Source organism: Canis aureus, chromosome 17 (genome assembly GCF_053574225.1).
Source record: "Canis aureus isolate CA01 chromosome 17, VMU_Caureus_v.1.0, whole genome shotgun sequence".
NCBI lineage: Eukaryota > Metazoa > Chordata > Mammalia > Carnivora > Canidae > Canis > Canis aureus.
In genome coordinates, this window is record NC_135627.1 from 4,784,476 (window position 1) to 4,807,012 (window position 22,537).

At 36.5% G+C, this 22,537-nt stretch overlaps 1 protein-coding gene across 2 annotated transcripts in view; it reads left to right on the plus strand.

The window, feature by feature from the left end:
* The window catches only part of NALF1 (NALCN channel auxiliary factor 1), a 624,195-nt gene that overhangs the window by 98,059 nt on the left and 503,599 nt on the right, over positions 1–22,537 (plus strand). The window lies entirely within an intron of this gene.

Below are 22,537 nucleotides of genomic sequence, written 5' to 3' on the forward strand. Positions count from 1 at the left end.
CCCAGATGTGAATTAGTGTTTGGTTTTGAAACATTGCCCTTGTTTTGGGGAGTTTAGAGCCCCCAGAAAAATAATTTAACAGTTTTCATACACCAAAACTATCTTCTAGTGTCCATCTAGCAGAAGGAGATTTTACTTTGGGGTCACAGAGGTGAAATATTATAAAGAAACCTTAGACACAGTGTCTTTGGTTACCTGGAAAGCCTGATTTCATTAGACGCTCTGTGTTCAATAGGACTAAATATTATTGAAAGTAGGTTTTTTCCTCCATAGTGACTTATTTTTCACTTGTCTATATTTTATGTAGAAGTCTATAGAATTGTATCTAAATAAAAATTGTGGCCAAATTTATTTGCTGGATCTGACTTTTATTGCTCCTTAAGTAACCGAGCTCCTGGTTGTACTGTGTCTAATTTTATATTCTGATGAATGTTACCAGCTACAATATTAAGTTAGTCCTAAGTCTGCAGTAGACTGTAACTTTTCTCCTACATGTATATACATATGTGTGCAGACTCATATTTGAAGTTAATTTTGAGCAGCTCTGATAGTTGTGTCTATCAACCTAAATTCATTATAGGAGCTGTGGCATTTATAGAGATAAGTAGAGAACAGTTCCTGCTTTTTTGGGCATTTATAATCTAGTATGCAAAATAAATTGAACAGAAATCACTTTGGTATGAAATGCAACAAAAGAGCTCCTGATTACTTTTGGGCAGGGTAATCAAAAAGACATTCTTTGATAAACTGGTATTTAATTGAACTTTGAAAGATACGTAGTACTCCAACAGGTAGAAAGAAGCAAGAGCATTTTAACTGGAAGCAACAGTATAGACAAGACAAGAAAACCAAAAATGATGAGCCACGGAGAGAAAATGACAAATTCCCAGAAAAATAAAGTGAAGATGTTTTTAAAAAAATACCAAAAATTGAAGTCTGAGTGCTCTGCTTGCCACTACTCCATAATATGTACATCTTCTAGTCTTTCTCATAGCTCCAGTATATGAAGGCATTCTTGTTAATCCTGGCAGATGAAAATACTCAGTGAATTTATTTTTTAAATAACTTTAAAAAAAAACTTTTTTTAAAAAAACTATTTTTTAAAAACGTTTTAGTTTTTTAAATAATTAAAAAAAAAAAACTTATATGATAGAGAGAGACTGAATAAGAGCACAAGCAGGGGGCCGGGGGAAGTGGCAGAGGGTAGAGAAGCAGGATCCCCACTGAGCAGGGAGCCCAACATGGGCTCTATCCCAGGACCCTGGGATCATGACCTGAGCTGAAGGCCAACACTTGACTGACTGAGCCACCCGATGCCCCTAAATACTGCAAAGAATTTAGAAGACAAATGTGTAAAGACATTTCTCAAAATAGTTAGCTACAAAACCACATAGTCTCAGAATGAAAACATCATTGAGAGGCATCTTCTACTTTCATACAAAGGATGGAAATCCTGTATGTCTCCTTCCTGGTTTCCATTTCTGTTTTGCTTAGGTTCATTTAATGACAGGTTTCTTCACTGAAATTTTTAAGACAGCTTTGGGAAAGTCCTTGTTTTCTTAAGTTGATTGGAAATCAGAGGAAAACCATCCAGGGATCTACTTGTCTGTCTATCCCTAAGTCCCAAATTAAGAAATTGGGAATTGTGAGTGTATGCATGTGTATAAAATTTCTGAATACTCTAGAATCTCTTTTTTGGATTGAATATAATGGACCAGTAAATTTAAATCAGATCAAAAGTTTGTCAAGGGATTGCATTAAAAAAATCACTATTGTGTATCTAATTTCACTTTCTATTGCATAAATAAAAATACAAATTTCACTTGAGAAGTAGGAAGAAAATAATCTCAGAATGAAACATCCCCTATTTGATAACTTAATTTTATCATATGTAGTAAAACTATGAACAATATAGTTTTTTTTCCTCACATTTTTCCATGGATTATGGGAAAATGCTTTATCGTCAGCAGACAGACTTTTCGAAAGCACGCTTCTGTGTGACCTCTATTTTGTAATTATCTCTGGGTAAAATGTCCTATCAGAACGAACACCTGCAGTGCCTGGATGGTTCGTTCGGTTAAACAGCTGACTTTTGATTTCAGCTCAAGTCTTGCTCTCAGGGTCCTGGGATTAAGTCCTGTGTCCATGCTCAGTGGGGAGTCTGCTTGTGGATTCTCTCTCCCTCCCCATCTGCCCCTGCCTCAGCTCATGAGCATTCTCTCTCTCTCTTAAATATATATATATATATATATATATATATATATATATATATATATATATATTTTTTTTTTTTTTAAGGAATTGAACAGTGTATTCTCCAGCAGCATCCTATTTGGATATACCTCTGTGTAAATGCAGCCACATACAGCTTTAGCTCTCATTGGCATCATCAGTCTTGTTTGCTCACCTTGCACTTAGACTCTCAGAGCTGTTACTCTCCCATCTTTATTTGTGCAGGAAAGTTTCTGAACCTAAAGGCATCACTGTGTATTTATTTTTATTCAGCTATATCCTATTAGTTTGCCTCAGTGTTGCATTCTGTTGAGAACTTTAATAAATAATGGTGATATATCTCTATAAAGTTTATTTACAATGTCTTCAGACTTTCAAAAAATATGAGCAGAAAAATTATATAAAATTCCTCAAAGAACATATTCTGTGTATCAGTAGTATGTGATTTTTTAATTTTGCTTGGCATAAATAAAAATTAAATCAGTTTTATGTAATTAAAAAAAAATTCTGCCAGTTTGAAGTTTTGGCAAACACAGCTTTATATCTCTCCATCATCTGTTGAACATTTTTTATAAGGAGGTTTTTAAAAATAAAAATTCTGTATATTTAAGGTGTACAATGTGATGACTTGATATAAATATACATAGTGAAATGATTACTACCATTAAGCTAACATTTCTTCACAGTTAGCATATTTTGGTGTGCAAAGAGTGTACAGTATTATTAAGTATAGTCATTATACCCATACTTTAGGTATCTTATTTATCCCACATAGCTGAAAATTTGCACCCTTTGACCAACATTTCCCCACTTCTCCCCCAACCCCAGCCCCTTGTAACCACGATTCTACTCTGCTTCTATGAGTTCAACTTTTTTTTTTTTAATTCTACATATACGTAAGATCCTACAGTATTTGTCTTTCTCTGACTTCTTTCACTTAGCATAGTGTCTTCCAGGTTCATCATGATGTCACAAATGGCAAGATTTACTTCTTTCTCAGGAATGAATAATATTACATTGTGTGTGTTGTATCTTTCTTATCCATTCATCTATGGATGGACATTTAGATTGTTTCCATATCCTGGTTATTATGAATAATTCTGCAATGAACATGGGAGTGCAGATATTTCTTTGAGATACTAATTTTGTTTCCTTTGGATATATACACAGAAGTGGAAAATTTGTATCATATGTTAGTTCTATTTTTAAGTTTTTGAGGAATCTCCATAACACTTTCCATAATGGCTATATCAGTTTGTGTTCCCATCAAGAGTGCACCACTTCCTCTCCAACATTTGTTATTTTTTGTCTTTTTCATTATAGCTATCCTAAGATATATGAGATAATATCTCATTTTGTTTTTGATTTGCATTTTTCTGATAATCATTGATATTCAGCACCTTTTCACATATCTAGGGGCCACTTGTATGTCTTCTTTTGAGAGATGTCTATTCAGATTCTTTGACCATTTTTTAATCAGGTTATTTGTTTTCTTACTATTGAGTTGTTTGAACTCCTTACATATTTTGGATATTAACCCCTTATTGGATATATGATTTGCAAGTATTTTGTCTCATTTTGTAGATTTTCTCTTCATTCTGTTTTTTTCCTTTACTGTGCAGAAGGTTTTAAGTTGGGTGTAATAACATTTGTCTGTTTTCGTTTTGTTGACTGTGCTTTTGGGATCACATCCAAAAACTCATTGCCCTGACCAATCTCCAGAGGCTTTCCCCCTATATTTTCTTCTAAAAGTTTTATGGTTTCAGGTCTTATATTTAAGACTTTAATCCACTGTGAGTTGATTTGGGTGAGTTCAAGGTCCAATCTCATTCCTCTGTATTTGGGAAACTAGTTTTCTCAGCACCACCTCGTGAAGAGACTATCCTTTCCCCTTTGTGTGTTCTTGGCACTTTCGTTGAAGTTCCACTGACCATTTATGCATGAATTTTTTAAGTTTTGGCAAACATAGCTTTGTATTTCTTCATCATCTGTTCTACATTTTCAAGAAATGTCTCCGTTGTTTTTGTGATGATCAAACATGTTTAAATTAAAACAATAACAAAGATTTATTATTTTGCTGCCAAGAAACTCAACAACTAATTTGGGGTCAGGAAGAATCAGGGCAGAAGTTCATTGGTAACCCGTAAGCAGAAGCCAGTTATAAATAGGAAAAATGGCTATAAACACTTAGAAAAGTAATGACTTCAAGAAGTTAGAAATGTGTCAGGATCCTAGGAAAGGCCTTAGATAAGAAGACAAGCATCCAAAGGGCAGATGGCCAAACAGAGACTCAGGGCTAGAGAGAGGATTTCAGAAGAAAACAGTTTTGTCCTTGTGAGGACCATTTGTCTAAAAGGTGATAAGTTGACTATGAACAAATTTTTTAAGAGTCTGAATCTCTTTGGAAAGATTTAGAACATAAATGAATTGACTTTATTTTTTTTTTTATTTTTTTTTTTGAATTGACTTTAAAAAGCAACTATGAATCTCATAAAAATCTGCTTTCATCTTATTAAACCATAGTTTAATGTTACATATATAATGTAACACAGACTTATGTTACAGCCAAAGTCTAAGTGTTGGCTAATACAACAGTGAAATATAATCAGAAGATTAATAGATTGACAGTCTAATGTAGAAGAAAGAAAAGTGTTGTATAATTTTTGTAACGAATATAACATTGGATACATAGCTAGAACATTTGACATGCCTTTAATTACCAAATTTAAGTCCTTTAATATTTTTGTTTCATTGTGTATTATGATTACATTACATTTTCTTACATACAATACTGGTTTTCAAAAATTGACACTGATAAAATGATAAAAGTGAATATATTTTACAAAATTTAAAATTTACATTTTGTTATATATGCAAGTTCTGTGTGCCTTGATTATATTAATTTCACTTGACATTAATTTAAATTATAAATTTAAATATATATAAATATTTTTATATGTTTTATGTGTTTATAGGTAATAATGAAGCACTAAGTTTGAGTTTCTTTTAAACTATTTTAAGGTGGGCAACCTCTCACAGGGTATAATAACTATGAATTTCTGCTGTATGTTTCTCATCATAATTCAGCATTTGAGACATAACTATTTTACAAGGTAGTGCCTTAATAGGACTTGCGTTTGTGCATGTTCAATACCATTGAGCAGGCGATATATACAGTAGAAAGTTCTATTAAAATTACATAGGTCTATTTTAAAGAACAATTATTTATATATTTATTTAAAAAATATTTTATTTATTTATTCATGAAAGACACACAGAGAGAGAGACAGAGACACAGGCAGAGGGAGAAGCAGGCTCCATCAGGGAGCCCGACATGGGACTCCCTCCCCAGGACCCCAGGATCACGCCCTGAGCCAAAGGCAGATGCTTAACCTCTGAGCCACTCAGGCATCCCACAATTATTTATTTATCAATAAACTGTGCATGCATTAGATAACCTGGTCTAATCTTGCAATTGATAAATAAGTAAATGTTTTTAAAATAAAATAAGCAAGCCAGGTAGTTCTTTGTGGTTACTCCAAAGATCAGTTGTTTGGCACTGTATAGCTATTTTTAAATCTAAGTAATGTTCTCCAACTCTTTACAAAACAGGGATATTCTTCAAGGTCAGTTTCTCATTATCTTTAACCTGAAAGAAGGCTTCCATAAGAATACAAATGTGACTTCTCTTTTACCTCTACCTTGGGCAAAGCAATGTGAAATATTATTGGAACATACTCTGCTGTTTTGCTATGAGTCTTAAAATAATTTACCCACTCCAGAAAGGTTAAGGCATGTCATCCAGTTAAAACCTCCTAAGCCTACGAAATAGATTATTTTATGGTAAAGCAGCTTTCCTTTCTAAGCATGCTTTGCCCTAGAGGAAATGAAGTTGCCACTTTAGAACGCTCAAGAACACCTTCCACTCAGCATCGTAACTCACCGAGATTAATCAGTTTCTGCTCTGTTTTATCACTCAGTCAAGAGGCTTCCAAATTAAGGTTGCCACCCGTCAGACTTGCACCCGTGCACTCTAGGATGCAGCCTTTAATGTAGGCTTTCTCTGTCTTTTTATTTTATTTTTGTTTTTATTTTTGGTTGTCCTACATTATTTATAGAACAGATTTTAAGATCAGTTATTTCAAATTTAGCACTTTTTAGCCCTCTGAACAAAATAAATACTCTTTGAGGAAGTTTATTTTCTAATTTTAGATATCTTATTTTAAAAAATATTTTATTTATTTATTCATGAGAGACACAGAGAGAGAGAGAGAAAGGCAGACACAGGCAGAGGGAGAAGCAGGCTCCATGCAGGAAGCCTGATGTGGGACTCGATCCCAGGTCTCCAGGATCAGGCCTTTGGCTGAAGGCGGTGCTAAACCGCTGAGCCACCCGGTCTGCCCTAAATATCTTATTTTATGGCATTTTAGCATAAAGGACTTTCATGATAACATTTAAGAAAATACCATTTAAGAGCTATGATTCTCTACTAGAATTGCCCAACTAAGTATTATAGTATAATTATTATTTTAGTGGAAATCTAATATCTACTTCAAACTATTGTTCCTTATCACTATAACATCACTATTTGTGAGTTTTTGTTTATTCACTTATTGCTTTTCTTTGTTTTGTTTGTTTTTTAAGATTTTATTTGAGAGACAGAGAGAGTGAGAGAGAGAGAGCGTGTGTAGGGAAGAGAGGTAGAGGTAGACTCCTGCTGAGCAAGGAGCCTGATGCAGAACTTGATTCTAGACCTTCAGGATCATGACCTGAGCCAAAGGCAGATACCTAACCGACTGAACTACCCAGAGGCAGTTCCCCAGTTGATTTCCAGGGAGAATCACCACCTATAACATTCTCTGCATCAGCTGATCAGGGGTTCCTGAGTGGCTCAGTTGGTTAAGCATCCGACTCTTGATTTCCACTCGGGTTATGATCTCAGGGTCATGAAATCAAGCCCCACATCAGGCTCCTTGCTCAGCAGAGAGTCTGCTTGAGATTCTCTCCCTCTCCATCTGTTCCTTCCCCTGCTCTCTCTTTCTCTCAAATAAGTAAATCTTTAATAAACAGACAAAAAGATGATCATATATTGGGGAGTATAGTTATGGTGATGCCTCATTTTGTTACTCATCTTCTAATGTCACAAATGACAGTACCTATGGATGTGACATGTATATTTTATATTGACACGTTCCCTTGCAGCTAAATGGCCTATTCCAGCTGGTTGACTTTAGATTCCTCACTTTACTTCTCTCATTCTTTCCCTCATCTTCAGACTCACACTAGGCAGGTAAAAGAACAAATATAACATAAGTAAATCAAAGACTGTGTGTGAGATTCCCTACCCCAGTATTTAGCACATAGATTTTCATATGCTAGACATTTCGAATTCTTATTACTAGCTTCAGTTAAATATTCAAGACATTAAGTTAAATACCAGAGGGCATTCAATGCTTCTGATTCTAAAATTATTCCTGACTAATGAGTATTAATTAATCCTCAGGTCAGTTAACAAATATTTATTGAGTTTACAGTTTTCAAGGAACTGTGTTGTCAACATTAGAGATTCAGTAGAAATAGAAATATGTGGAATTTAATAATCTGAACTCACGGAGAATAATTAGTGAATGAATGCAGTATAATTAGCAAAAATAGCCCATGCTGGTATAGCGTATAGACTTGTTCATTTATTGTTTTGAGATTTCCATTCTGCTGCTTATGTTAAACAAAATATCTTATGTCCAACTGCAAAGCAACCATTTGTACATAATACATGTAAAACAAAGCTGAGTTCTGTGTCTTATGAACTACAAACTACAATTGAAATATTTTTGCATACTTCTAATTAGTAAAGAATATAAAATTACCTACTGAGAAAATAGATGGCCTATTACTTGATAGAATTTACATACTTTTCATTTACTTGTACTTTTACTCTTTTCAGAGTGAATTAGCATAGAACATCTCATTTTCTCCCTGATAAGAAGTGGGGAATCTGGGAATGTGTTTCACCATGCCATGGGAAAGAATGCTTAAGTTACTATAGTTGAGAGGTGACTGGGTGACTCAGTCAGTTGGATGTCCAACTCTTGGCTCAGGTCATGATCTCAGACTCCTGGGATCTAGCCCCGTGTTGGACTCTATGCTCAGCACAGTCGGCTTGGGACTCTCCTTCTCACTCTTCCCCTTCTTCCTCAACCCCCATGAGCACACGTGCTCTCTCTCTTTCTTTCTCTCTCTAAAAGAAAAACAATAAATATTTTTAAAAAATACTGTGGTTGAGGGATGCCTGGGTGGCTCAGCAGTTGAGCGTCTGCCTTTGGCTCAGGGCATGATTCAGGAGTCCTGGGATCAAGTCCACATCAGACTTCCTGCATGGAGCCTGCTTCTCTCTCTACACATGTCTCTGCCTCTCTCTCTCTCTCTCTCTGTGTGTGTGTGTCTCATGAATAAATAAATAAAACCTTTAAAAAAATACTGTAGCTGAGATTCAACTTTGTTATTAGATGTTAGATCTTTATTTGCTAGATGTTTAATTGTTAGAATTGAAAGTATCACTTGCAGAAATAACCTGGGCTCTTTCAGTTGATAACTGGTTCACTTAAGATGCTCCTTATTAGTAATAAAAATAAAAAATTAGAGTATAAAAGGGCAGAGTGAGATAAAACAAACATACAATTAACAAAACCAAAGGATAGATGTTAATTTCCTAACAGCTGGAAGAGAATCCTGGTTTCAGTAAAGTAGGAGAAAGATCCCATCTGGTGAAAGGCTTGATCTTCACAAAATAAGCATTTGAAATTAGCTGCACAGCAATGGCAGATTTTTAACAGGTAGAGATGGAATAGAATGTCTTACAAACAGAAAACCATGTGGATCATATGTAAGAATCATGTGTAAATCATTATCAGAGTGCAGAAAATAATGCTTGATTATGGTATAAAGTGTAAGCAATGAGGGCTCAAGATGGAAACTGAAGTCAAGTTGTAAAAGTTTTGACTATCATGACACCTATTTTATTCAATGGACAATGAAAAAATAGAATTAATGACTCAACTGTAGGAATGTTGATCTGTCAGTAGAATGGATTAGAGTCGATATAATTCAGAGAAATATTGGTTTGGATGGAGATAAGTTTTTAGAACACTAAAGCTGGCTTTCTTTGAGATCAAAATCCTGGTGAGATTCAAGCAGTTCAGGAAACTAGTCTGTGTAAAAATATTTCCACTGATAACTTTTAGAAACATTCGCAAGTGAAAGGCTTATTTAGATGTTTAAATTAAAAAGATTATTTATTTAATCATTTGATTCAAATGTAAAGGGCTTTGGAAAATTTGAGTGGGGATTCCCTCACACTCAAGTACAAATCAGTATAATCGATTTTCTTCTTCCCAGTTGAGTTCACTCTAATTCCCCAGAGAGATATAATAATGTAGAATCGGGCACAATTAACAAGAAAAAAATGCCTGAAGTAGTGACAGAGGAAAACTGATAGAACTATATATAGAACCTTACTGTCATAATGGTAGATCTCAGGATATGTCTCTCAATTACTGATAGATCAAGAAAATGAAAAATCAGCAAAAATGAAGATTTGAACAACAAATGTGATTTAATAAAAACTACATCAGACTACAGTGTTTATATATAAGCATTTAAAAAAAAAGATTTACTTTAGAGAGAGAGAGAGAGTGGGAAGAGCAGAAGGAGAAGGAAAGGGAGGGAGAGAATCTCAAGCAGACTCCTTGCTGAGCCCTGACTTAGGGACTCTATCTCATGACCCAGGGATCATGACCTGAGCCAAAACCAAAAGTTGGATGCCTATTGGACTGTGCCACCCAGGTACCCCTATATTATAAACACTTTTTAATTATATGTTGTGCCTTTATTTTTTAAAATCATCTATTAAGCCATGCATAAAGTAGAACTCAACAAATCTTAATACATTTTGAAGAATTCATATTACACAAAGACATGGTGAGGTGATAGTGTTTAGTGAAGTATGGACTCTTAAGTCCGTCTGCCTGACCTCAAATCCCATGTTCTTCACTTACTGAAAACTTCAGGAAGATGAATATCCTTTTTCTACCTATTTTTCCCAACTGCAAATAGAATTAATAATAGTACTGATTTTATAGAGTTATTGGGAGTATTCCATAACTTTATATATGGGAAGTACTTGGTAAAGTTCCTGGATCATAGTAAAATGATCTAAGAACTTGCTATTATCAATTATTATTATTATTGTGCAGGATGGGAGCAATAGGGAAGAAAGTAGACTTTTTGAGTGAAGCAAGATTTCATTTGGATAGAGAGCCAGAATGGGGATAGGGGTAGAAGAGTACATGGAAGAAAAAGGGCAGAAGGGGACCCAGTAACTGGGAGGCAGAGAGGGGATCAGTAAAATGGGGATGGAAATAAAGCAAAATCCTCTCTGTTTTTTGTTGAGTGTGTTGGGTGGCAGCGATGGCATTGGAAAACTGGCTACACCATGTTTTTGGCCCTGGTTCTGTCCCTGGCAGCTGTGGAAATGTCTTTATACATCCTGGGTGGTGGTGCCTTGGGGAATAATGACACAGGTGTGTCAGTAGGCCCCCCCCCCCCATCATCTTAGGCACGTCACAGGTTGGGAATTCCGGCTTGACTCTGTAGTTTTAGATATTCTCATGGACCTGGGACAGAGTACCAGTCATGGAGCTTCTGTGCTGTGTCAGCAATCGCAACCTGCTGTCGTATGGTTTTAGGCAATTTTATAATTTCACTGCTAATTTTCTCTGAAGACCAAATACTGTGCCTTTGAGTTCTGATCTTGGTGTACATGTTCACAAGTGTTCTGATAGAAAATAGAAGCCACGGTAGTCTTTTGGACGCATTGATGACAGTAGGAACCTGAACTATCTTAGAATGAGAGTGAAATGCTTGCATGAACAGAACATTTACTCTTCATTCATTCTGATTTTTGGAAAATATGTGAATGCTTGCTGGGAAGGCCCTGTTTAAAGAGTTATTACGTCGTGCCTCTTTCCAATGAAATCTTGAGAAGAAACCTCAAGATTTTAGTGCATCTCTAGCAAAGATGTAGAAAATAACTATGTAAGGACACAAATTTTCTGACGGCAACATCCCAAGGTAAATAGAGAGTAACCACTCTAAGTGCCGTTGTGGATGAATTAAAATACAATCGATCTCAAAAGTCTATGCTAAAACAAAGTGCTAAACAGGGAAAAATTGAGTGCTGTAATGGAATGTTTTCATGTGATGTCTTCAGAGGGGACCTAATTTTTCCCCTCAACAGAATATCTATTTCCTTTACATATAGATTGAGTCATCTATTAATAAATATTTAATAAATATCTATTAATATTGATATTTATTTATTGATATCCTGAGGTGAACCTAGGATCTGAGTTACTGCACTGCCTCACTGGCTACAATAAATAATAAATATTGGCACTATGTTCAAGAATAAGAATACTCTGATTTGAGGGTTTTTTTTTAATCAGAAAAATAACATAGGTCATGATAAATATTTTACAATTTTTTTTTTATTTATGTGAACCCCATCATGAAGTAAGGAATGAGAAATATGGTCAGACCTTTGTTGGCTAAAGAGCAATGGGGGCTTCAGGGAGGATGTTAGAGCTTTAAGAGGCTTCCATAATCTCATGCAACTGTCTCATGAACATTTATGGAAGCTGGGTGCTGGCGAGAACCTGCAGTTTGACTCCCCTGCTCCACCATGACAGAAGTACGAGCCAACTCCTCTCCTTGCTTCTTCTTCCCACTGTGTTGGGATACTCCTTGCCTTTAGTCTTGCTCTGCCTAACTTTCTATAGGTAGAAAGAAAACCTTGCTTCAGTAGTTATAAAAAAATAAAGAAACCACGTGTTACCTTGTTTTTGTTTTACTTGTGTACTAGTTTCAGTGAAAAGCCAGCTTTGTCTCTTTCTACTGCAGAACTTCCCATGATAGATTATAATAGCCAGTGTCATGTTTGTTAAGAATTTTTTTTAAGATTTTAATTATTTATTTGAGGAAGAGAGAGAGAGAGAGCGAGAGAGAGAGCACAAACAAGAGGAGGAGTAGAAGGAGAGGGAGAAGCAGAGTCCCAGCTGAGCAGGGAGCCCAATGTGGAGCTCCATCCCAGGACCCTGAGATCACGACCTGAGCCGAGGGCAGACTCTTAACCAACTGAGTCACCCAGGAGCCCCTATTAAGAGATTTCTATTGAAGTTCATAATGGTTCCAACCTACTTGTTGCCAGTGAGGTGATTACAAATATTAATGAAGGAGAATGAAAAAGCTGTACCGTTGAATCATTCATTCAGGAGTGTCGAGGGTCTCCAAGTGCCACGCACTGTGAGAGAGATGAAATGTACAAACGGATCCTTTCTGCTAAGTTCTTATTGGCTTAGGATTTCATCCTGAGGTTTGGACTCTTCGAAACTTGAGTTTGTCTTGATAATTGAGAGTATAATCATTGCTAAACCATGCCATAGGAGAATATGCATGAACCTCAAATGGAAATTTATCGAACCTCAATAAAAATAACAGTTTCACAAAAAGCAGATTTCTCAGGTTGTCATGACCAGCATTTTGTGTTCTTGTAGGCAGACCAAGTAGTGGAACCGAAGTCTAATCTCAAGGTTGTTCTGAGATCATGGAAGGAGAGGAAGAGGCGTGAATTGCATGATTCACCTGGACTAATATCCTGGGTGGTGCTAGAGGCGCGCACCTGACGTCTGTCCTCCTTGCTTTGATAATTAGTTCCAGGCTGATAAACTGTACCTTTCTTCTGACTGGAATTTCTTTGAGATGTTAATATCTTTGACTAGGTTTTGGCCTTGGGAATATCATTTTTTTAAAGACTTTGAATAGTTATTTGTGGTTTAACAACAGTGACAGTAGCTACCATCAATTAATCATATGCTTAATATTCTCCAGGCCGTGTGCTGGACTTTAAATGCATGATCGCTTTGAAGCCTCACAAACCTATGGGGCATGTCTTCTTCCATTTCTTGCAAATGAAAATGTTCACATCTCAGAGGATTTAAAGAGCCTGCAAGATCTCGCATTGGATTAAACCCAAGTCCGTCTGACTCAAAGCCTTCTCTGTCTGCTTACTTTCTGAGCTTCCTTTCATAGTCATGTCCTCGCCTTACAGCCAACCAGGCTGCTTCTAATATATACACCCCTGTCTTTTCCATTCTCTCTGCTGTAGCCTTAATTCTCGGCATCGTTATTTGCTACCTAGACTACTGTGCTAGCCTTCTACAAGGATTTCACAACTCTTCTTCCCACTAGCAATCTATTTTACATGACTGAATGATCAATTTTCCTAAGGCACATGCAGATCATGTCACATACCTTTTTAAAAAAATCATGAAGGCTTCCCATCGCCCATACAAAATAATCACCATTCTTGGTAAGATATACAGTATGCTCTGTGTTTAGTGTCAAAGTCCCCTTTCCAACCATCTTCCTGCTACCCCCCCTTTGCACAGCCTACAGCCAGACAAACAGAAACACTAACTGTGTTCTCCTTATAAGTCTGCCGTATGGCCCCTATTTTTTGTTTCTCATTCCTTTCACTTGATTAGGCATATCTTCAATTTTTTCATGTCTATATCCTAATCATCACTCATGACTTAACCCAATGAAGTTTAATCTACAGTGATGGATTTGGTACATAATCCATGGTTCCTCTCTTCTTTAAGTGCCATCTCCTCTCAAGAAATGCTTCAGGTAGAGCCCTGCCTGTCAAGTGATTTGCACTTCCATTATGGCCTCTATTACTTTTAGTATTATACCAGAGTGATTTAAGTGTGCCTTTTCCTACCAGAATATAAGTATCTTGCCCCAGAAGCTTAGACCAAAACAAGGATTTGAGTGCAAGCTATTTATTTTAGAGTTGGTCCCCTTAAGGGGGAATGGGACGTGTGAAGAGGGGAGGGGAGGATGTGTGTTAAGGAGTAGGCTGATGCTCTGAGAAACTGAGATTCAGGCCTCTGGAAATCTGTGAGACATTTTGTGTGTGCCTGCCAGGGAGAAAGAAGCTTGGTTATGCATATGATGAGTTCCCTTTGGCACTAGCTGAGGACGACACCCAGGTGGACCAAACTCCCTAGCCCTCCCAGCCTGGCCTGTGCGGTCTGAGCTGGTCAAGCCAGAGGAAGCGATCAGGGATGGAACCCCATGGTGAACCTGGTAAAGGTGCATGTCAGGAAATGTGCACGCCTGGGAAAGGTGTGTGGGTAGGACTGGCATTGTCTGCCACATGCCGCCAGGGCAGAATTTTGTGGATTTACTTCTATATTCTCAGTGATGTTCATAATTCTTAGCATGGTTCCATTCATTTCATTTGCTCCTTCATTTAAAACTATCTTATCTGGTGTCCATTAGATGCCAGGCCAAGCGCTCTAGGGATTGTGGCTACAGCCATTGAACAAGATGGATATCAGTGCTGTTCATGTGAAGCTTACATACCATGAGAAAGGGTCGGTAAAGAAGGAAGGAAATAAACAAAGGGATACCTCTGTACAACTAAGTGAGGGACACCTGTAAGCAAACTTTTGTTTGCCTATGCTAAGTTAAAGAACAAAAACTATGTCAAGAGATTTTTTTTTTAATCCAGCCAGTAAGGCTTCAGGATTGAGATGCATATGAGTGGGCCTGATTTTAGATGGCTGCCTTTTCACACTTAAAAAAAAATTCCTACTTTATTTACTTAAAGCATTTTTTTCAATTATTATATAGTGGTTGTAGGTATACGAAGTCAATAAAATTGCCTTTCGGAAAGACTATAGAAAAGCAGCTAAGTAGGTGCTCAATAGCTATTTCTTATTAATAATTAAAACATTTATCCATTTTCAAAACCACACTTTATCCAAAAAACAATAATTAAATTAAAAATAAATTATATCCTTGATCAATATATGCTTCTGCAAATATTTCTCCTATGAGAGGTTAAATTGTTTTCCAATGTAGAATTACTGTTCAGTAAGATTTCCCTGTGAAATGGGCAGAGATATTCTAACCACATTTGTCATTTGGGAAACCAGCACTCAGAGAAAGTCATAATACTTGATGGAATTCCAACATCCAATTAGCACCATAACCTAATGTAAGTAATAGGTATGGGAATTGTATGTCAGATACGTCATTGATGAATCCATACATATTGCCATGAATGAACTATCTTAATATGGATTTGGTTTTATAGTTTTATAACTAACAAAATACTACTCGTGGGGATCAGTGTTATGCCAGCATATAGCAGGAACACATTAATGTGTATTGAATGAGTGAAAAAATATCATGGTCACTGCGACTCTAGCTCTTAAATTTAGCAACATCTGAAGATGTTTGCTACTGTCATATCCATCCACCTCCACTCCCACCCTTTAACCCACAGAAATAGTTTACTTTTTTTGTTTGCATTTCAAAGCATATATGTCATCCCTTGCTGTGAAGGGTTCACTATGATTTGATTTTTCTGATCCCGAAGAAAACTGGCGAGAAGTGGCAGCGTATTCCACCGACTTGGCAAACCATTCTTGGACTAGTGATGCATGCAAAGTGTTGCCTGTTGATAAAATGATCATGTGGACAAAGTGAGTAGATTCACTAATATCTAAGAATCGTCTAGGTTACTAATCATTTGATTTATGATAAAGTAGGTGAAACTAATATGCAAACATTTTAAACTTTATAATTACAGATAATAATTTTATTATACTGCACACATGAATCTGAAAGATGAATAGTGATTAATAATACAATGGCTGATGCTATGTAATTTCAAGAAATTCTTTGTAAATGACATTTCATTGATTTTTAAGTATTTATTTACTAATACCCCCCCAAACCAGGAGTAATAATTTGAAATCTCCAGTCTTTAATCTCCAGAGATAAAGAGAGTAGATATAATGTTATCAACAGATCCCTCACGGATTGTGTCTATCCTGATTCTATTCTAAGGCTTTGTTTATATTCCTAATGGGATATTCTCATTCTGCTTCTATGATTTCAAATGGGAAAATGTATAGTTTTCTATGTTCATAGATATAGTTTTTTTTTTACCTGAGAGACATAAAAACATTATTTTTGCAATACAATTTGTGCAAAGCATGTAAAAATCATACTGATTTGAATATACTGTGGAGTTTAATTCCCCTAGGCCCTAATAAATAACACAGTTTACCTTGTACAATCTGTCTGGCATTAGTCCAGTGGTATGTTGGATATATATTTGTTACCATATGTTCCTGATTCAGTGATGTCAGTATCAGCAGGTGAGAGAGTGTCCAGTGTATGACCAGAAAATCTCTGGAGTCAGATTTTTGAGCAAACATGCTCTTTGATAATAAAATTTAAACTTCACTTTTCTTTTTGCAAATCATACACAGCTTTTTCAAAGAGGTATTGACTCCATTTCCAACTGCTTTTTATTTACCCATTGTAACGTTGTAGGAGAAAAGCTCTCAATAATCTGTTGTTATTGAGCAGAGTGGTATTGCCATTGTGTCCTTGTGTATTCCCAGGTTCCTGATTATCTTAACCAAGTTGGGCATTAGGAGGATGAGACAGTTTGGGGACAGGGAATGAGGAGAAGCAGGGAAATTGGACGAAGTGCAGGCACATGTAAGACTCATAGTTTCTATGCCATTGGTTCAATGGAAGCTCTCCACCAAGGCCATGAGGCTACAGAATGTATACAAGTCCATCAGCATAGAAAATGGTGACCTTTGATCCAAAGCAAACTTCTCATATATAGAAATAAATATTAATTGGAAACATTTTTAAAAAGCATTACAGTATTCTTTTTTTTGTGACTAGACATAAAAAAATGTATATGCTATTAACAAGTTTTTAAAAGATTTTATTTATTTAGAGAGCATGAGAAGGAGGAGGCACAGAGGGAGAGAGAGAGAGAGAGAAAGAGAGAGAGAATCTCAAGCAGACTCCACACTAAGCATGGAGCTTGATGCAGAACTCGATCTCAGGACTCTGAGATTATGACCTGAGCCAATATCAAGAGTCGGACATTTATTTGACTGAACCACCCAGGTGCCCCACTATTAACAATTTTAATAAGAATTCTCAATAAAAAAGAATTCTTAAAGATATCACCAAGTTTCTCCTAGAAACACTTGAATGAGACCGATAAATAGGTGATATTAACTTACTTTTCATTTTGTTGACTTTCCACAGTATACTAGTGCTGAGTGCAGAGATTTATATTCTTAAATGTTTTAATGTTGTACTTTAATAGCACACTGACTGAACTAGTACCATTTTCACTGATTCTTGTGTGCTCATATTTATGACTCTGTAGAAATTTTGTGCTGTCCAAGTGACTTCATGTGTTTTAAATCTCTGTCCTCTCAAATCATACATAGATGTATTTTGTATTCTTCAGAAAGAATATTCTGACCTCTGCATTAAAAGAAGAAGAAAGAAATTGTTTCTGCTAGGCACACAAATGATATGATGGACCACTTGCAGTGCTTTATAGTTAACTGATACCTCATACAAAAATGTGAAAAGAAATCTACAAGGGGATATAAGGGAAAAGAGAGAAACTGAGTGGGGAAATGTTAGAGAGGAAGACAAACCATGAGATACTCCTAACTCTGGGAAACAGTGTCGCAGAAGGGGAGGAAAGGGGGGATGGGGTGACTGGGTGACGGGTGTATAACCACTGGGTGTTATACTATATGTTGGCAAATTGAATTTAAATAAAAAATTTAAAAAAAAGAAATTTACAAGTAATTAGAAAATGTGTTTCTACCCTGGTTTCTTTAGTTCCTCTGGAAGTTATTTATACAAGAGTATATGGTGAGACTAAATAAAATTTAGTGTTTTATTTTTCTCCTTTTTTTCCAGAAACCAGCAAATCTTTTAAGGTTAAGGAAAAAATGTTTATAACATAGGAAATGTAAGTGGTTAACAAACATGGATGTTGATCACATATCATTATCAGAGTTTACAGATTGTAGTAATAATGATCTTTCACTTTTCCCATAGTTTAAAAATCAATTAGTTTTAAAATGAGCATATCGGATATTATTTAGGATTCAGTGAATGGGAATTCTGCATTGCCCTGAAATGTTGATAAAACTTATTTCAAAAGTCATTTGGCTCAGTAAGCTTATAAATATGCATCGCTTTTGACCTAAGAACTTCATTTATTGTTAAATGTAGAATAGAAGCAACAACAGACTGTTAAGAAATGGTCTCATGAAATTATTAATAATAATTACGGCAACTGGAAACTACATAATGGCTAATAAGGAGGTAACTGGTGCTTGTGTATGATCTACTGTCATGCAGCTATTGTGGAACTGTTTATAAAGATTTAATAATACTACTTTAATATTTAGAATAAAAGAAAATCATGGAAAGGTTGAGGTGGTCCTCAGCTGGCTTCCAAACTGGTTGAATCAGGCAAACAAACCTGGAAGTCATAGTTCATGGATATACACATAATTAACAATGCAGACCTGCTCCAGTGGTTGGCAGGCCATTAGGGTCTCTTCACTTTCTGGATCTCCCTCACCACGTTAGTCTACAAAAAAATGAGGTTAATATGGTGGGGTGGCTTTCATTTTGTTTTTTCTTGTTTAAATTTCAGAGAAGGGTGTTGCCTGCCTCTACTCTGACGCTTCTTTGTTAGCCTTTATTTTGTCATTGATCGATCAGTGCCTCTTCAAACTCACAATTAGTTTATGAGTCTTTGATATTCACTCTGGCTTTTTTCATAACTTGTTAGCTAAAAGCACTAACTTAAATGACCAGAATTTCTAGACAGCAGGGTTGAGCAGACAAAAGGGACTGTTTAAAACCCCTAACATTTGAACAGTGCTCTAATACGCAAATTAAACAATGTGAATGTAAAATGTCACTTGGGGCCGTGCTTTATACTTGCAGGTTCCTGAAAGAACTAACAGTAGGTACATTTTAAAGAGATTCATAACTAAGCACAAAGGAATGAGTAGGTTTGCTGCTTACTTGTGTGGATTTATTCCTGCCTGTGAATTGCAGCATCTTATTTTCAGGGAAACCTACTGACAGAAGCAGTAGCAAGGGTGTAATCACCCTGTGGGAACAATCCAACAAGCAAACTCCAGCAGGGAAACATTGTACATCCTGAGACATGTGGGTGCCGCCACTGCCACCGCTCTCAGGAGGGCGTCCAAATTTCTCACACACGAGGGCGCAACTGTGGGGTACAGCTTTTTAGGTGTGTGTGCGTGTATGTCTTAGTGCAATTGGGAAAGAAGCCATAAGACATCACCTTTATTCTCTTACTTTCCACTGGAATATATATCACATTATATAATCAATCAATTATTGATTTTATGGTTATTGTCAATATGCTGGGACTGTCCCTGCCCTCAGGGTCTTCATAGTCTCCTAGGGAACCTAAAATTAACATAAAAATCACTTCAATACAAGGTAAAATGAGAAAATGCCAAGAGAGAGGCACACAAGTCAGAATAGAGAAAAATTGCTGACAAAAGCTTAGAAGTTCAAAAGCGTCCGGCTGTCATTCTTAGGTAAGACTGTGTTCAGTACCTCATCGATTAGCTATGTTGATGCGACTTCCAGATTCCACAGCTTATTGAGCATCCACATAATCCTCATGCCACGGACAGTTTGTGGGTGAGGGGATGTTGAAGAAGAAGCCTGTCTTCTTTTGATAATAATATGTTAACAATGTGAATTCAGACCTACAAGGTACAGCTATCTGTATAAAATCTATTGTTTTTTTCTAACGTGGTAAGATATTTTAGTAAAAATATGATTCTATGCTGATGGTTTCCACAGGAGTCAGTGGAGTGGCAGTGAGGATAATCCTCTTGCTCTTTCCTCTTTTGCCACTTATCCTCCTCCCCCAGCTCCATCTAAGGGTAAAGAAAAATTAAACATATGTGCGTTCAGATGGGGGAATTTGGAGAAGTGAGCTTCTGTGGTTTCATAGCATCTTCCTGGATAAAATGGGCTTGTCAGCATTCTAAAGCCAGGAGAAAAAGGCAAGCTGCCAGAACTCAAATATTGGCTGAAAATATTTGGCCACTCTCTGCAAATTAATTATTTAATTTATCCAACCATGTTATATTCCTGATCATTTGGAATCTCAAGATGCCCATTACTTAGTCAGCCACAAAGGCATATTGGCTTCGGTGTGCCCTTACTACATAGATTGAGTTCTCATATGTGGAGTTAAAACCTGATGAAAACCAAACTGTGTTATGAAAATCCTCTGTCTCTGGGACTCTGATTGGAGTAAGTGGTTGAGGTTGCTGTTCCCACCAAGGGTCCATGCAACTGGATGAAGTCTTGATTGGTGCTTCTGAGCCATTGGTGTTCCTGAACGAGGTTGCCTGGTGGAAAATCATTTTTGCCATGGGCAGACAGACAGGCTTTCCAGTTCACACCTGCAGTTTCTGCTCCCAGGACCCATGGCCTTTGATCCCATGGACACCAGTTAGCTACTGTTTTACTTCTTTTCCTAGAGAGGGATTTAGAGCAGTGTCTGCACTTTGTCCTATAATGGTGCCTGGAGCATCCTGGGGCAGTGGAAGCAGAAATAAACCATCATTTGGAGGATCTAAGGTAATACTATGTATATAAATTGCTAGCATACAGAGAGTACTGCCAGTAGTAGTTCTCATCATCATTATTTGTGAGTACATTCCATACCTTTTTAATTTCATCAAACATTTCTCTTTTTTCTTTTTTTAAAGATTTATTTATTTATTTGTTTGTTTGTTTATTTATTTATATATTTATTCATGATAGAGAGAGAGAGAGAGAGAGAGAGGCAGAGACACAGGCAGAGGAAGAAGCAGGGAGACCAACGTGGGATCAATCCTGGGTCTCTAGGATCCTGCCCCAGGCTGAAGGCGGCACTAAACCGTTGAGCCACCTGGGCTGCCCCAAACATTTTTTTTTTTCTATAAGATAAGCATTGTTATCCACATTATATATCAGAGAAAACTAGGCTCAAAAAGATCAGCGTCTTATCCAAGTCACCCATGTACTGGCAGGAAGAGCTAAACTGCCTCTTTCTGGATCCAAAATTTATAAGGATTTTTTTTTTTTATAAGATGGCTGGTGTTGCAGCCGAAAAGTAAATATATTTTCATTATTCTGCAGCCAGCTCTTGGCTCTTTCTTTAAGTTCATTATGTTGATGTTGTTTAAGGCATGAAAAAAATCCTTGGGTTTTCTCTTGCCCCCAGATGCTCCCTAGTGATGACCATCCCCAACGTTCAGTTCTAGGAGTCATCAGTGGCTGACGCTATTCTATATACGATCATAAGTAGGTGACGTGGTAGCAAGACTAGGTTCTTCTTCATGTCTTCTGTCATTTTGTCTCCTTTTTCTGGAAAGTACAAGTGAATTATATCCTAGGAGCAACTTTGATGCCACACGATATCTCAAGGTAACTATATAAATTAAGCTTTACTAATGACCCTAGTGGCTTTTAATGTCATAATTTTTCTACCAGGTTTTAAAAAAAAGTCATTGATTTATCTTCACTGTGAAGATTAGTAACAAGTAAAACATCTTTCCTTAGTTTCAAGGTAATACAAATGTATCTCTCTATTAGGCTAATTATAACATATGCCTTTGCTTTTCAAAAAAGTAATAGATTTAAGATGTATTAGTATTGATGTTATTTTGCTTTGTAAAGGCACATCCAGATAAGCGAAAATTTTAAGGTGTTGAAATCTCCCATGTGACCAAAATTCTATCACTGCTGTCAAAACTCAACAAGAAGACAAATAACTAAGATTTGAGCCACTCTGAATAAATAGAAGCCCTCAAAATTGTTATTGTATGAGTTTACACTCTTGAGCATAAGGATCTAGGAGCATCTGCAGTAAATCATGGGGACGTTCTAATAAACCGTGGGGACGTTCTGGAAGCTGATTGTAGGAAAGTGGTTCTCAAGTTGCTTTAACTTCTGCAGCCCAGAACCCTAGGGTCGCTTAAGCTGAGAGAGACTAGACATTTGTCTAATTTAAGAAACTGCCATAAGGAATGAGTGACTAATGTATTAGTGCTCTAGGCATTTTTTTATTCTAATAGAAGAATGTATTAACCCTAAGAAATGCCCACTATTTCTAGAGAATGTGAATGAAGAGGCTTTGATACAAGAGTTCTTTCTCTTCCCCAGGGAGCTGCCTTTATTTAATTCAAGAATTTTCATTTTAATTCATTGATTTAACACTTTTTTTTTCAAGTGATGGTATCCTCCCTCCTGGCCCCTTATGTTTCTCTGAACTCGAAAA